The following is a 16,544-nucleotide window of genomic DNA, read 5'->3' on the forward strand; positions in this document are numbered from 1 at the left end:
GAGCCCAGAAATCAACCCACACATACATGGCCAATATATTTACAACAAAGGAGCCAAGAACATACAATGGAGAAAGGATAGTCTCTTCAATGAATAGCATTGGAAAAACTGGACAGCCACATGCAAAAGAATAAAATTGACTAATGTCTCATACTATAAACGAGAATTGGCTCAAAATGCATTAAAGACTTGAATGTAAGACCCAAAACCATAAAACTCTTAGAAGAATATATAGACAGCAAATTCCTTAACACAGGTGTTGGTGATAATTTTTTTGGAACTGACTCTAAAAGCAAAGGCAACAAAAGCAAAAATAAACTAGTGGGACTATGTTAAATTAAAAATATCTTCACAAGAAAGGAAAACATCAGTAAAATGAAGAGTCAATCTCCTAACAAAAGAAAATGTTTGCATATCATATATCTGATAAGGGGTTAATATCTAAAAAACATAAAGAAGTAATACAATTCAATAGCCAAAAGAATGATTTGATTAAAAAGAGGGCAAATAATCTGAATAGATGTCTCAAAGAAGACTCAAATGGCCAACAGGCACATGAAAAGATGCTGAACATCAGTCATCATTAGGCAAATGCAAATCACAAACATAAGCAGATGTCACCTCTAAGCGGACAGAATAGCTATTATTAAAAATTAAGGGGCACCTGAGTGGCTCAGTCGGTTGAGCATTCAACGCTTGATATCAGTTCAGGTCATGATTCCAGGGTCCCAGGATCCAGCCTCACATCAAGCTCCTTCGGTTCCTTTTCCCCCTCTCTAAAGAAATGAAAAGTAATTTTATTAAAAAGATAAGAAATAACAAGTGTTGGTGAGGATGTAGATAAAAAGAAATGCTTGTGTAACATTGGTGGGAACGTAAATTGGTATAGCCACAATGGAAAATAGTATGGAGGTTCTTCAAAAACCTAAAACTAGAACTACCATATAATCCAGCGATTCTACTATTGAGTATTTATAAAGAAAATGAGAATACTAATTCAAAAAGATAGATGCACCTCCATGTTCATTGCATCATTATTTATAATAGCAAAGACATGGAAACAACCCAAGTAACCATTAATGTATGAACTGATAAAGATGTGGTTTATTTGCACAATGGAATGCTATTTAGCCATAAAAAATAATAACATCTTGCCATTTGGGATAACCTGGATTGATTATGAGGGCATTTCTACTAAGTAAAACAAATCAAATAGAGAAATATTTAAAAGAAGACATCTTACTTAAATGTGAAACCTAAAAGTCAAACAAATAAACAAAAGAAATAAAACAAGCTCACAGTTACAGAAAACAGATGGTGGTTGCTAAAGAGGAGGTATTCTGGGAGTGAGTTAAATTGGTGAATGGGGTCAAAAAGCACAACCTTCTAGTTATAAGATGGTCATGGAGATATAATGTACAGTATGGTAACTACGATTAACAATGCTGTATTGCATATTTGAAAGTTCCTAAGAGAGTAAACTTTAAAAGACCTTGACATAAGAAAAAAAGAATTATAACTATGTATGGTGACAGATGACAACTAAACTTATTGTGGTGATCATATCACAAAATACACAAATCCTGAATCATTATATTTTACATCTGAACCTAACATAATGTTAAAAGTCAATTATACATCAATAAAAAATTAAATTAAATTAAAAACCTGGTGGTAGAAATTAATCAGCAAAGTATTAGTGTAAGAACCTCTGAAAATCCTCTCCTCCATAAAACCAAAAAGAACACTGGCAAAAATCATTAAACTTTTCGGGGGCACCTGGGTAGCTTAGTCAGTTAAGCATCCGACTTCGGCTCAGGTCATGATCTCACAGCCTGTGAGTTTGGGTCCCCTGTCCGGCTCTGTGTTGACAGCTCAGAGCCTGGAGCCTGCTTCTGATTCTGTCTCCCTCTCTCTCTGCCCATCCCGCACTTGTGCTCTGCTTCTTTCTGTCTCACAAAAACAAATGTTAAAAAAAACTTAATAAAAAAAAATTTTTTAAAAAGCTTCTCAGAAATCTAGAAATTAATCAGACTTGCAGGAACAGGCATTGTGTTTTCCTCAACAACAACAAAAAACCATCTGGAATGTTCCAACTAGCCCTATCCCCATCTCCCTTGCCTCAGCGTCACAGTAGCCTTGAAAACCAACTACCTCACAAACAATAAAAGAGAATAGTCTAGAGGCCTCCATTGTAAACTACTTTAAAAGAAATGACAAAATAATAAAATTGTTGTCTTGAAAATAACACAAAACAAGGTAACAATACAGAAATAGAGGAATAGCAAAACAAAAAGATATGGGGGGAAAACCAAAATAAAATCTTACCTGATCGGTAATTAGATTAAATATGATGGATTAAATATAAACACTTCAATTAAAAGGCAGCCGCAGCAGACTGGATAAAAAAACGTGAACCAACTCGGCCACCTGGGTAACTCAGTTGATTAAGCTTGACTCTTGATTTCGGCTCAGGTCATAATCAGGGGTTCAGGAGTTCAAGCCCCACGTTGGCCTCTGTGCTGACAATGCAGGACCTGCCTGAGATTCTCTCTCCCTCATAATGCCCCGTCCCCACCCCCCCACAAGCATGCTCGCTCTCTCTCTCAACATAAATAAATAAACTTAAACAAACCATGAACGAACCATATTGTGTTTTTAGAAGACATACTTTATACTGAAAGACACAAAAGGTTGAAAATATAAGGATAGAAAAAGGTACACTATTCAAATAGTAATGGAAAAAAAATTGGAGGAGTCCATTAATATCAGACAAAATACACAAAAAGACAAAGTTGCTACTAGAAACATAAAAGGATGTCTTTTAATGGCAAAAGGGATAATATATCACAAATATATCACAAATATAAACAGCTAACAACAGAGTTCAGAAATACATAAAATAAAAAATGACAAAATTAAAGGGAGAAAAAAATAATTCAACAATCATAGTTAGAGACTGTAAATATTCACCATGTTAGGTAGAGCAACTAGAAAGATCAACAAGCAGGGGCATCTGGGTGGCTCAGTCTGTTTAGCGTCCGACTTCGGCTCAGGTCATGATCTCGCGGTTCATGGGTTCGAGCCCCGTGTCAGGCTCTGTGCTGACAGCTCAGAGCCTGGACTCTGTTTCAGATTCTGTGTCTCCCACTCTCTCTGACCCTTCCCTGCTCACACTCTCTTCCTCTCTCAAAATAAATAAAACATTAAAAAAAATTAAAAAATAAAGACCAACAAGCAAATAAAACATCTAAAAAATACTATACATTAGTTAGAACCAGGAGAAATCTATAGATGATCTGAATATGAATACATATTCTGTTTAAAGTTCACATGTGCCAGCATAGACCATATGCTAGTCCATAAAACAATTCTCAATGCACTGAAACAGAAATACAATATACAAAATTATCTGAATGCAATGACACGTAATAAGAAATTAATAATGGAAGGGAACTTGAGAAATTTTTTAAAATATGTGAAAATTAAACAATGCATTCTTTCTTAAGTAACCAAAAACCTACTTACCATGGAAGTCACAGGTAAGTTGGAATATATTTTCTAATGAATAAAAACATAAAAACAGTATACCAAATCTTACAGGATGTGGCTATTGCACTGTCTGCAGTTAAATTTATACTTTTAAATGGCTATAATTAAAAGAGAAGAAAAATTACCTAAATTTCCACCTTAAAAATGAGAATAAAAAAATCAGACTAAACCTAAAGCAAACAGAGGAAAGGAGGTAATAAAGATTACAGCAGAAATAAATAAAAGGTAAGTTAGAAATACAATGAAGAATATTTTTTTAAAAAGTTGACTCTTGGAGTGCCTGGGTGGCTCAGTCAGTTAAGCTTCTGACTTTAGCTCAGGTCATGATGTCACAGATTGTGGGTCGAGCCCCATGTCAGGCTCTGTGCTGACAGCTCAGAGCCTGGAGCCTGCTTCAGATTCTGTGTCTCCCTCTCTCTCTTCCCCTTCTCTGCTCACTCTCTGTCTCTCAAAATGAATAAACATACAAAATAAATTTTTAAGTTGATTCTCTGAACAGATCAACAAACTTGTCAAACTTTAGGTAGAATAACAAGTAAGTAAGAGAGAAGCCTCAAACGAGTAAAATCAGTTTTGAAATAAATGAGGAGAAACTGGTATCAGCCTTAGAAAAATCAAAATGGTCTTACAAGGGAATATTATGAAGAATTCTGTGACAGTGTATTAGATAACCTAGATGAAATGGCCAAATTCCTAGGAATGCACAAACTACAAAAAGTGAAACAAGAAAAATAGAAAATATGCATATACTTATTACAGGTAAATATAATAAATACATAATCAAAAACCTTCCAATAAAGAAAAGGCCAGGGCCAGATGGCTTCACTGGTTATTTCTTCAAATATTTAAAGACAAATTGACGTGAATCCTTCTACAGTTCCTCCAAAATTTAGAGGTCAGAACAGTTCTCAATTTATTCCATAATGCCAGTATTGCTCATATATTATAACCATACAAAGATATCACAAGAAAAACAATTTACAGATCAATATCCCATATGACCCATATGAATATAGATGCAAGAATTGTCCACAAGATACTTTTAAATCAAATGCAGCAAAATACAAAAGTGATGCTTCACACTCCCCAAGTGAAATTACTCCAGGTATGAAAAAAAAAGGCTTCAAAAGACTTTCAAAAAAGTGCAAAGTTGAGCCATGGGCTTCTAGTTTCTGTTCCAAAATTTAAACAGTGTGGAAGTCATTACCCATCTCACAATAAGCAAAAAGCTACACAAACTAAAAATCAACTCCTTTTAATATTATCCGAGAATAAAAGTCATAAAACAAACTACCACTCTGAAAATCGAAGAGGTTGAATACCAAGAATTATAGCTTACTGAAAACGTAGCCTAGGAGAAGAAACTGCTGGAATAGAACCAAGGTAGGAAGATTTCAACTCTGATGGGTTGCTGCAGGCTCAGTGTAGACAAGTTTGTGAGATAAAAATTCTATAGAAGGCTCGGGTCCTCACACTTTCTTGAAATTTACCTCCAGGAACTCTACCAGGCTTACACAGTGAAGAGCAGGAAAAAATTCTGCTGCATCTTGGCAGAAAAAGGGCTAAGAGAAGGTGAAAAGTTTTCATCTTGAAATATGTCCAGAGCATTTTGTTCTCTTTAACTAGGTGTGCCCCAAGGGAAGCCACTCTACTGGAGCCAAACCAACGAGGGAAAAGGGTAAACCCAAGTCCAGCTTCCTCTTGTGCCACTGTGTCCCCTAAGGAGGGTGGGAGGGCAGGGATGAAGAAGCTATTGTGAAGGTCACAGTCAGGGGGCACGGGTTGTGTGAAGGTCAAAGCCCAGAGCCATTGGGAAAAGACTGAGACCTAATCAGTGGAAAATGGAATGCCCCGCCCCACCCCCCACCTTCTTTTCTTTTTCTTTTTAGTTTTGAGAGAGCACAAGCAGGGGAGGGGCAGAGAGAGGAAAGAGAGGATCTGAAGCAGGCTCCACGCTGACAGCAGTGAGCCTCATATGCAGTTTGAACTCGGAACTGAGAGATCATTACCTGAGCCAAAATCAAGAGTCAGATGCTTAACCAACTGAGTCACTCAGGTGTCCCCTTTTTTGTTCCTCTCGCCTCACACCATACCACCGCTTCTGCAGCGCTGCTGTATGGTAGCAAGCGATTACAGCTAGAAGAGCAGGAAGGCTCAGATCCTATTTAAAGAGGAGTCTCTAGAAGAACCCAAAGCTAAGAAAGGAGAGAAAACCGAGGAAATAGATGGAAATTTTCACCTCAGACACCTAGAGCCATATAGCATAACTCTACCCAGATAAACATAAAACCTCACATTAAGGGCCCATTTTCCTCAGTTCCTTTCCCTTATATATCATGTCAGGCTTTCAACAAAATACTAAGAGATATACTAAAAAAGCTAAACAGTTTTTAACAGACAAAGCAAGCAACACAACTAAAGTCAGATATGGTGGAGAGTTCGAGATTATCAGATAAGGATTTAAAATAACAATGGCTAATATGCTAAGGGAGCTAATGTAAAAAGTAGACAGCTTGGAAGTAGAAACATGGGTTATATAAACAGAGAGTTGGGAAGCCTAAGAAAGAATCAGAAAGAAATGCTAGAAATCAAATACACTATAATAGAAATAAAGAATGTCTTCGATGGCTCATTAGTAGACTGGACACAGCCAAGAAAAGAATCAGCGCTCTTGAAGATATATCAATAGAAACTTTTCAAACTGAAATGCAAAGAGAAAAAAGACTAATTCCTCAAATGTTGTGCATGGAGTTACCGTATGGTGAAGCAATTGCACTATTACATACACATGCAAGAGAAATGCAAACATATCCACTCAAAAGTTGTGTGCAAATGTTCACAGCAACATTTTTCATGATACTCAAAATCTGGAGACAGCCAAAATTTCCAACAACTATATTTGTTTTGCATCAAACAAAACAGTGTAGTCATACAATGGAATATTATTCAGCCATGCAAAAAGAATGAAGTAGTAATACACACTGTAATGTAAATAAACCTGATGATGTTAAGTAAAATGAAAGTAGTCAGACATAAAAGTTCAATTATTATTATATTATCCGATTTTGATAAATGCAAAATAGAAAGGACCAGGACCATTTAAATTTGTGCTGTCACAGATATTAACCCCTTTTATTTTCATTTTCACTTTTTAAAAAAATTCTCCTGCATGGAAGAGTGAGTGGGTTGGGGTTCTTATATACTGATCATTCCTTACCTGTTCTGCTATATGAACTCTAGGATGTTCTTCTCCATCACTAGAAATGGACACAAGTGATATCTAAAGCTGATATAATTTTAAAGTTTACAAGCAACTATACTTATATAAGTTCCTTTCTAAAGACACTCATAGATTTCCTAAAAATTAACCTACTAGCCAAATTCAATTAATTTGAGAAATTAAGTAAAATCCATCAGTGTGTTAAAGAAAGCTCCAAGAGGATTAGTGGTCTTTTTTGCAATACATGTTTTTAATAGCATCTCCTACATTGCAGTTTGATGGATAGGGAATAGAGGATAATTGACCTGAACATTATTAATACAATTTGGAGGATATGAATTGTTTCTTTATCTGCGGTTTCATCCTTTTTTGCAAGATTGGCAAGATGAGTAATATCAACTTTAACAGCTGTCCATCACAGATTATCTAGATTTGAAATAAGGCTGCTTCCCACTGACCCCCCCCCAATATTGCCTAATTCTAGAAACTGACATTCTGTTTGTGCCACATAACAAAAGAAGAGATTCAGTAAGACATTTTTTAAAATAAAAATTTGAATGTTATCAGAAGAGAGAAATCTTCTTTATAAAATTATATATTTTAAAACATCATCAGTAATTGCATTTTTTTTTACTTTTAAAGTATATTAGAATTAAGATTTTTTTCCCCCTGCAGAGTTGTTTTTCTCTATTAACATGCAGAGATGCAGAGTAGTATTTACCTTAAAAAAGAGACTACATAGTTTATATCTTCTCAGGGAATAGTACAGAATATAAATGATGGAATTATTATAATGTTAAAAGAATTTTATCTCCTATTAGACAAAAAAATTAAAACAAAAAATACAGAAGAATATAGGCCTTTGTGATTTTGCCTGGAGCCTTATTTAGATCATATTTTGAAAAGCACAGTGTTATTTGAATTTTTATGATTTTTTGGTGTTAAAATATAATTTTGGAAGGTTTTGACTAAATGCATTTATTTAATATTAAAATATCCTTTGGAGAAGAACCAGCAGGACTGTTACTAGGCGACCCAGTAAGATCAGGTTGCCCAGCAACAGGCAGCCAGGGATCAGGACTTTTCCCTTCCCTGGTCTTAAATTAAAATTTCCAAGAGAACTATGGGGTCCTGTCCTCAGGGTCTTTGAGCTATTTCACACCAGGATGTCAGGTCCCTTACCAGAAAAATCTCTGTACGTTTGACCTTAATACACAGAATTTTTTTAAACTCTACCATGCTGTGTTCATCCAACACATACTTGGCAGTATGTCTTACCCTATGTAGAGTTTTGTATAATTATAATTAATTAGAATTATGTAATTTAGCACAAATACTTTTTGTTACCTATGGATATAATAATAAGCATTTGGTGCTTAGTACCATAAATGTGTCGATGGATAAATTAGTCTGAACATTCCCACATTCTTGGAATAAGTTTATTGCCAAGTTATAATTCACTTAATATGTCCTGGGTTAAATTTGTTAATTTCTTCAAACATTTGCTTTCATATGCAAAGGTAGATTGCTCTATGGTTGTCCCTAGTAGTTTTGAGAGGGCCTGACTTTGAAACCTGAAGCTCTGTTTGACTAACAAGAAAGTATATCTTTGCTCCAGCTCACACTTACAGATGCTGGTAAGAAATGGAATTCCTTCTCCAAACCCAGCAAATGGGTAAGTGTCATCCATCTTTTTATCTATAAACAAGAACAAGAAAGTCATGATTTTCCTGACTGCTGGTCTATCACTGCCAAAGGATTCCCAGGATTCCAAGACTTGCCAAGGAAGCTCATATCTATCACCAAACAAAGAATTCAACTAATGTAAAAGGCTTCAAAGAGAGGAAATTGCATTGAACATCCAAACAAATGTCTTTTATTGAGATAGGACTAACAGAAGGGTAAAAAGAAGACATTTACTAGGAAGAAATAAAGTAACTCACAGAATCTCAAAAATAACACAAATTTCTTTCTAGAAATTGAGATATTTTAAAATATGTACACAATATGCATGTTGAAAATAGTAATAGACAAGCCAACTATGCTGTCCACAAGGAATAGACTTAATGTATTAATATGCAACTAGATTAAAACTAAAAGTATGGAAAAAGTTATAGGAGGCTAACAGAGGTGAGAAGGGATATTAAGGGGGTAGGGGAAATTGCAGGGTCAGATCTTAGAGTAAAATGAAGCAGATATCAGACAAAACATTATCAGAGACATGCAAAATTATTGAGAAAAATTAATACTCAAACTATTGTTATTTTTATTGATGGATTTTTTAAATTATAAGAACACTTAATATGAGATCTACCCTCTCAAATTTTTAAGTTATGGTTGTTAACTATTGGCACTTGGCACAATGTTGTACAACTCTCTAGAGCTTATTCAATTTGTATAAGTAAATCTTCATACCCATTGCTCGCTGTAATAAGGAAACAACCAAAATGTTCACTGATGGATAAATAAATATAGGGTGGCAAAAATGTAAAATGGAATATTATTCAGCCTTTAAAAGGAAGGAAATCCTACCATATGTGACAACGTGGAAGACACCACACTAAGTGAAATAAGCAAGTCACAGAACAAATACTACATGCTGTAACTTTATTATAACTGAAGTGAGAAAATAGTTTTTAGTCTCTATCATCCACCTGATTTTGCTCATATAATTGGCTTTCCAAATACAAAACTAGTGCGAGATTTTAAAAAGGAAAAGTTATTAATGAAAACTAATAAAATGTTGAATAATAACGTTATTAAAAAACTTTAAAAAAGTACTTTTTTTGAGATTTTCATTCATTTCTAACTGTTTTAGACAGTGGTGTTAATTTTTCATGTAGTCTTACTCACTATTCAGCAGTTATGAAATTACATTCCCCAATTTTATGTCACATTCTGTGACTTACTAATGAAAACTAGCATTTCATAAATTAAAACTTTGCAATGATGACAAGTAAAACATGATACACTATACGGCCATAGAAATTAGACTAAGCTTGCTTTGGATTCTGTGTCTCCCTCTCTCTCTGACCCTCCCCTGCTCACGCTGTCTTTCTCTCTCAGAAATAAATAAAACATTAAAAAATAAAAAAAAAGAAATTAGACTAAGATATAAATATCTAAAAGATAACACCTCAAACTGAGAGTTTCTTATTGAAATGTTGGCTGTTAGATGTTAGCTATTAAAGCTGAAAACTTCATATTGAACATAAAAGATCATGAACTAGGATGCTACTATCTGTTCTCATATAATCTTCAAAGTCTGGGTTTAAAGTTCAAACAAATAAGCATGTTAATAGTATTATAAAAAAGATTAAAAATGGCCATAGCTTAAGTGGTGGTTATGTTCTGCTTTTTTTAATTGAACAGAAGTGAAACTTTCATACATCTGGAAGCAGGCCCATCTACATAACTGAGGGTTTCAGTACAAAATTAAAATGTGGTGTCCCTTCTTTAAAAAAACAGGAAAAATTTGTTTTCCTTTTTCTGAGGTCTCTTTCCTTACCTCCCATGGTGTTTTTACTTGTTACTTAATATTGCATTCCCTATAGCATGGGGATATTTGTGGTTGAGTGCAATTTCTTATAGAATCCCAGAGCCCTGCCCCATGACTTGATGCATGGGATAGTATGAATTAGTGCAAGAGTATGTGCATGGTGTGCATGAGTGCATTGGTATATGAGTATATAGCAATACCACCAACCTCTGTAACTGGGGGCAATTACATTCAAAAATTATAGATGGATGGATGGATGGGTGGATGGATGGATGGATGGATAGGTGGATGGGTGGATGTACAGATGGACATTCAAATGATAAATGATAGATAAATGGGTAGTTAATAGTTTAACACTAAAGCTAATATTGTTGATAAGGCATCTTTCTGGTTTACTCCTATACTTCCTTATTTGAATAACATCCAGAATTTGTCCCTGGAGTCAGATGTGTAGGTTAAATGACCTGGATTACATCTGTCTGCTCATACTTGCCTGCAGTGTAGGAAGTGCAAAGTCAGAAACAGACCCAGGCAGTAAATAAGGTCCAAAACAAAGCATTTAATTCATCTTTGGTGCTTTAGGAAAAGTTTCTCAGAGAGGCTATTTTTGGATCAAGTACTAAAAGATGCTTATCACACTGCTAGATGAAGTGGTAACAAAGGATTAGGAAGGAGAAAAGAAGTGATCACACAGAGGGTGGATATCACAAGGTGCATGCAGAAACACAGAGAAGGATTAGTGTTTATGAAGCAAAAAGCTAAGAAAGGAATGATAATAAAAGAGATAAAGTTACCACAGCATTGACATTATGCTAAAAACCTTCAGCCTTATGGTATTGGTGGGTGGTTCCCTATGAGGGTTAAGTTTGCCCTTTGGGGACATTTGGCACCATCTGGAGACATTTTTGATTGTTGCATTTCGAGTTGGGGTGGCTAATAGCATCTAGTGGATAGAAATCAGGGATGCCACTAAGCAGCTTTTACAATGCACAAGACAGCCCTCACGACAATATAATATTGTAATGTGACAGGAAAATGTCAAGGTAGAGAAACCCTGCTGTAATTGAGTGGGTATTCACTTAAGAGATCTAAAAAATGGAGTGAACTAATCAGATGTGTTCTTTGGATAGTCTATGGTGATAGCTATATGGCTACATGAAGTATAATTCATGAATATTCAAGTATGGTATTTCCTAGATTGCACTAAAATTTTAAATTTAATTTTTAATTCAAGTGTAATAAACACAGTGTATACTAGTTTCAGGTGTACAATATTCAACAATTCTATATGTTACTCAGTACTCCTCATGATAGATTGCATTAAATTTTATAGGGAAGATAACATAGACTTTGGGAACTTGGAGAATTTTGATTAGTGAATTAGGTACTTTACAATAATGCTTCTTTAAAATTGAAGCTACAGCCAATGACTTAACAAGTGGCTAAGGATTAATTTTTATCTCCTCTGCCACCATCTGCTTTGCTGTTTGATTGTACTGCTCCACACAATATTACATTTTAATTATGGAAGGCTGAGAGAACATTAATTTGTTATTGGCTCAAGGAAAAGATCTCAATTAGATTTCCCAAGTTTTTCAGTTTGACCTCATTTATTTTTTGTCTTTACTACTGACTGCAGACAATACTTGAGAGATGAATTGTAATTAGTTAACAATTAAAGTGATCTGCCTTTAAATATAAGCAACCAAAACATGAAGCACTAAGACATTTGGAATCTAGATGCACTACATTATCTTATCGAGCTAAAACTGTGGTGTTAAAAGTAACATATTGTTATTAGAAAAGAAAAATCTCAACCGAATTCATGAAGTGGCTCTAAAAGTACACAGAAAAAAAATAAAGTACATACAAACACAAAATCAGTGATTTTGCAGAATTTAATCAAACAACCACCACAAAAAATGCATACTTTCCCAAAATTTTGATAATCCTTTATGAATACAATCAGATTTAAAAGAAGTTTTCTTCAAAACAAGGTTAAATTTTGATTTCAAACATATAATAATTTAAAGCTTCTTCAAAACTTCATACTTGTTACCAATTTACTATTTCCCCCCAAAAAACTTAATTGGAAATAAAGAATAGTAATCTTTCTCTCTATCTCTCTCTTTCTTTCCCTCCCTCCATCTCTCTCTCTCTCTTTCTCTTCCTCCCTCCCTTCTTTTCTTTTCTTCTTTCTTTCTCTCTCTCTCTCCCCCTTTCCTTCCTTCCTTTCTTCCTTCCTTCCTTCCTTCCTTCCTTCCTTCCTTCCTTCCTTCCTTCTTTCTTTTGAAAGAGAGTCTGAGCTGGGGAGGGGCACAGAGAGAAAGGGACAAAGTATCCCAAGCAGGCTCTGCACTGACAGCAGAGAGCCCAATGTGTGGCTTGAACCCGCAGACTCTGAGATCATGACCTGAGCTGAAGTCAGATGCTTAACCAATTGAGCCACCTAGATGCCCCAAGAATATTAATATTTCAAATGCGACTTTTTTACAATAAAAAAATCTAGCTTTCTGTGCATAACACTGTGATAAAACCTAAAGAGCATACAGAAAGTGCTGTTCTTTTTACATATTGCTTATCATTAAAAATGTTTATAATCAAGGATCCATGAAAATTCTTTGGACAATCTGATTGGAATTGGATTATATCAATAGAATAATGGTGGAAAACTAATATTCTTACAAACTTAACTCTTCCAATTCATGAATATACAATATCTTTTGGTGATTTCTGTCTTCTTTAACCTCCTTACAAAAAATTGTATAAATTTCTAATAATTAGACATTACATTTTTTTAAGATTTATTCCTAATCATATTGATCAAATACATAGGGAAAGTTTTAAAGCATGTTTTTAGATTTTCATTGGTAAATAGTACATTATTATTATATTGACTTCTAAAACTTTCCTATTAAATTCTTTGTGGATTCTTTGGTGTTTTCTACTACCAATGACCTAAATATAGTAGTTTTATTTCCATTTTTAGAAATTTTATATTTTTAGTTTTCTTGTTTCATTGTTCTGACTATAATAGACATAGAGGCTTTATCATCATATTTCTTGTTTTTCCTCTCACTTAAGGGAAGCTGTGATTCAGCTTAGATATTTCTAATGACCCAGCATCCATTTGACTAAATGCTAATGTCTATGTTCAATCTGCTTTTTAATTTTTTAAAATGTTTATTTATTTTTGAGAGAGAGAGAAAGAGCATGAACAGAGGAGGGGCATAGAGAGACACACACAAAATCTGAAGCAGGTTCTAGGCTCCAAGCTGTCAGCACGGAAGCTGACTTGTGAAGCTCGAACCCAGGAACTGGGAGGTCATGATCTGAGGCGAATCTGGACACTTAACCGACTGAGCCACCCAGGCACCCCATGTGTTCAATATGCTTTTAAACAACATAGTTATTTATTGCCATTACTGTGTATTCTTTCTCTGTCTGTTTCTATAACAAGTAGTTTTTGAATAAATGACCTCTTTTGTATTCAGAAAAATCTAAAGACTCCAGGTAATATCTTCCACCAGGGAAGTTTCACTCTTTGCTAAGCAGATAGAGACAATCACAAAGTTACGGTCAACCTGAATGCAGGTTGAGTAAGAACAAGTCTACCTCTTCACTTTGTCCTTGTATTTAACATATAACCCTTTATATTGTTTTTCACTGTGACGCTGGCATGTCTCAATATTGAAAGAGTGAAAATTTTTCAATTGCTTTTTAGAAGTTTTGGCTTAGACTGGCACAACTTTAAAATACAGCAAATGTTTTCAATTTGTGCTTCTGAAAATCTGGTCTCCAGCTTGATATTTCACATCCTTATGGTGCCTGAAACCTTACCTGGGTTTCTCCCCTCCAGGACTAGTTCCCAGCCAGGCTCCAAAACTGTTGAAACAGCCAAACACCTCCAAAGAGAGAAAAATGAGGATTTTCAGTGTTACTCTCTCAAGGTTTTTTGTGTTTTTGTTTTCCTCACATGTAATCTGAGACACTGGAATGGACACTTCCCTTATAAGCACAAGAGAAAAATCTCCGTAATTTAAGGGTTTTGTTTTAGTTCTCAAGCACCCTGATCCAGCATAGCTACGGAATTTAGCATCTGTATCGAGAGACAGCTAGCCAGATGGAGACCCCTGGATGATTCAATTTTGTCATTCCACTCCATGTTGTCGACAAGAGTCCTCGGTCCCCCAGCTGTGGCCCTAACTTAGCCTGTGCTAGCACTAAATTCTCAGACTCCAACCTGAACAAGAGCCGGTAGACATCACCAGTGAGGGCCTCAAATTCTCAGATCACCAATGCAGGTTTCTCTCTTTCCAGAATTGTACACACTCTGGTCCTGGTTGCTTCCACAGCTGTAACGATACCGGTTTACTTTTTATTACTTATTATTTTATTTATTTAATCTATTTCTTATTTACTTATTTAAAACTGTTATTGATTTACTATGTTTAGTCTATTTTATTGGTGGGATGTTTGCCTGCTGCTGAATGGCTATAGTCTACTCTTAATAGGAGTATTTTTTGAATCATGAGTGGTTGTTTAATCTTATGAAATAATTTCTCAGTGACTGAGGCTATCTTCTAGCTTTTCCTCTTTAATTGATTAATGAAGTAAATGCCATTTAAAGATTGTTCTAATGTTTACCCTTCTTCTGTTTCTAGAATGAACGTGACTAGAACAACATGTCTTGTCCCTAGGGTCTGTATGAGATTGGTGCTGTCCTCTCTAGGATACTCGTTCGTCCTTATTGCCTGGAATACAGATCAGCTCTGCTACCTGTACATCTTCAAGCAGTGGCAGTGGGTGGAGGGGAGTCATTGTCTCTGACCCCCTAAAAGACAGGAAGTATATAGATTGTTTCAGACTGGAAAGATCTTTGACAGTTCCCAGCTATGCATGATCCCCAATGCTGAAATTTCCCTCTACAATCAAATTACAGGGCCTGAGAAAAGAGAAGAACTCTTATTCTATACACATATGTCTTACACAGTAATTTATTACTGATTATATCATAACTATTATGCAAAGCCTTGAAAGCTAGGAATTTATGCTCTAAAACCCTAAAATTCTACACTCAGTAATGGTAAACAGATGTCGCTCTGGAAAGAAACAAATTAGAAAATTTGGTGGCATTTTGCTGTGGTACAAATAACACAAACGTTGAAATCAGACACACTGTAGTTTACAAAGACTGGCCAGCTACCCATTATCCCAGTGATATTGATGCAAATGCCCTGACTAAATCTTCCAACCATCAGAGTATTCATTTAATGTTTTTTTTAATGTTTATTTTTTAGGGAGAGAGAGAGACAGATGGAGCATGAGTGGGGAAGGAGCAGAGAGAGAGAGGGAGACACAGAATCTTAAGAAGGCTTCAGACTCTGAGCTGTCAGCATGGAGCCCAATGCAGAGCTCAAACTCACAAACTGCAAGATCATGACCTGAGCTGAAGTCGGTCGCTTAACCAACTGAGCCACCCTGGAACCCCTCACTTTTTTTAAATGAGAATAATGAATGACATACATTGGAGAGGATTACCTTTAGGTTAAATGAGAGAATTTATGCAACTAATCAAAAATATATTTTCTCCCTGGGGTGCCTGGCTGCTTCAGTCAGTAGACAAAGCACAACTCTTGATCTCAGGGTTGTTAGGTGTGAGCCCCACATTGAGTGGAGAGATATTGAAAAATAAAAAATTTATTTATTTATTTATTTATTTTAGAGAAAGTGGGGGAGGGGCAGAGAGAGAGACGGAGAGAGGTAATCCCAAGCTAGCTCCATGGCTCCATGCTGTCAATAACAGAGCTTAATGCAGGACTTGATCCCACAACTGTGAATTGAGTAGATATGGAAATTGGATGCTTAACTGACAGTACCAGCCAGGCTCTCCAGATGTCTATTCTGCTCTAAATAATGTGTGAATAGTAGGAGAAAAATATTTAAAAATCACATTGCTATGGATTTAAGATAAATATTTTCTATAACACAAAGAATTTGATATATATAGATTTTTATTTATAAAGAAGTCCTTTGTGTATGAAATTATTTACAATTTCATTATCAGTTAAATGAATCAATACTCTATTCTGTAATATATTAACTCAGAGGTTTATTTCTCAATAATAAAATATAGGTTTATTAAACTTGTAAAATAACTGACAAAACCCACATTTAAAAATGATAAAAATCATTGCTTGATTACATGAATAAATTACTAATATTTGTCTACAATATTTAGCAATTATTGACTTTACCTTTCATAATAGGTGA

General features: G+C 35.1%; 1 long non-coding RNA gene across 1 annotated transcript; it reads right to left on the reverse strand.

The window, feature by feature from the left end:
• Positions 1-675: 675 nt before the first annotated feature.
• LOC144224748 (uncharacterized) lies at positions 676-14,618 on the reverse strand. The gene is made up of 3 exons (XR_013333130.1): positions 14,515-14,618; positions 14,112-14,176; positions 676-776 (listed from the first exon to the last, which is right to left on the reverse strand). It is a non-coding gene; the product is annotated as an uncharacterized LOC144224748 (long non-coding RNA).
• Between the last annotated feature and the right edge of the window lie 1,926 nt (positions 14,619-16,544).

This window comes from Crocuta crocuta, unplaced genomic scaffold (genome assembly GCF_008692635.1).
Source record: "Crocuta crocuta isolate KB4526 unplaced genomic scaffold, BGI_CrCroc_1.0 scaffold442, whole genome shotgun sequence".
NCBI classification, from domain to species: domain Eukaryota; kingdom Metazoa; phylum Chordata; class Mammalia; order Carnivora; family Hyaenidae; genus Crocuta; species Crocuta crocuta.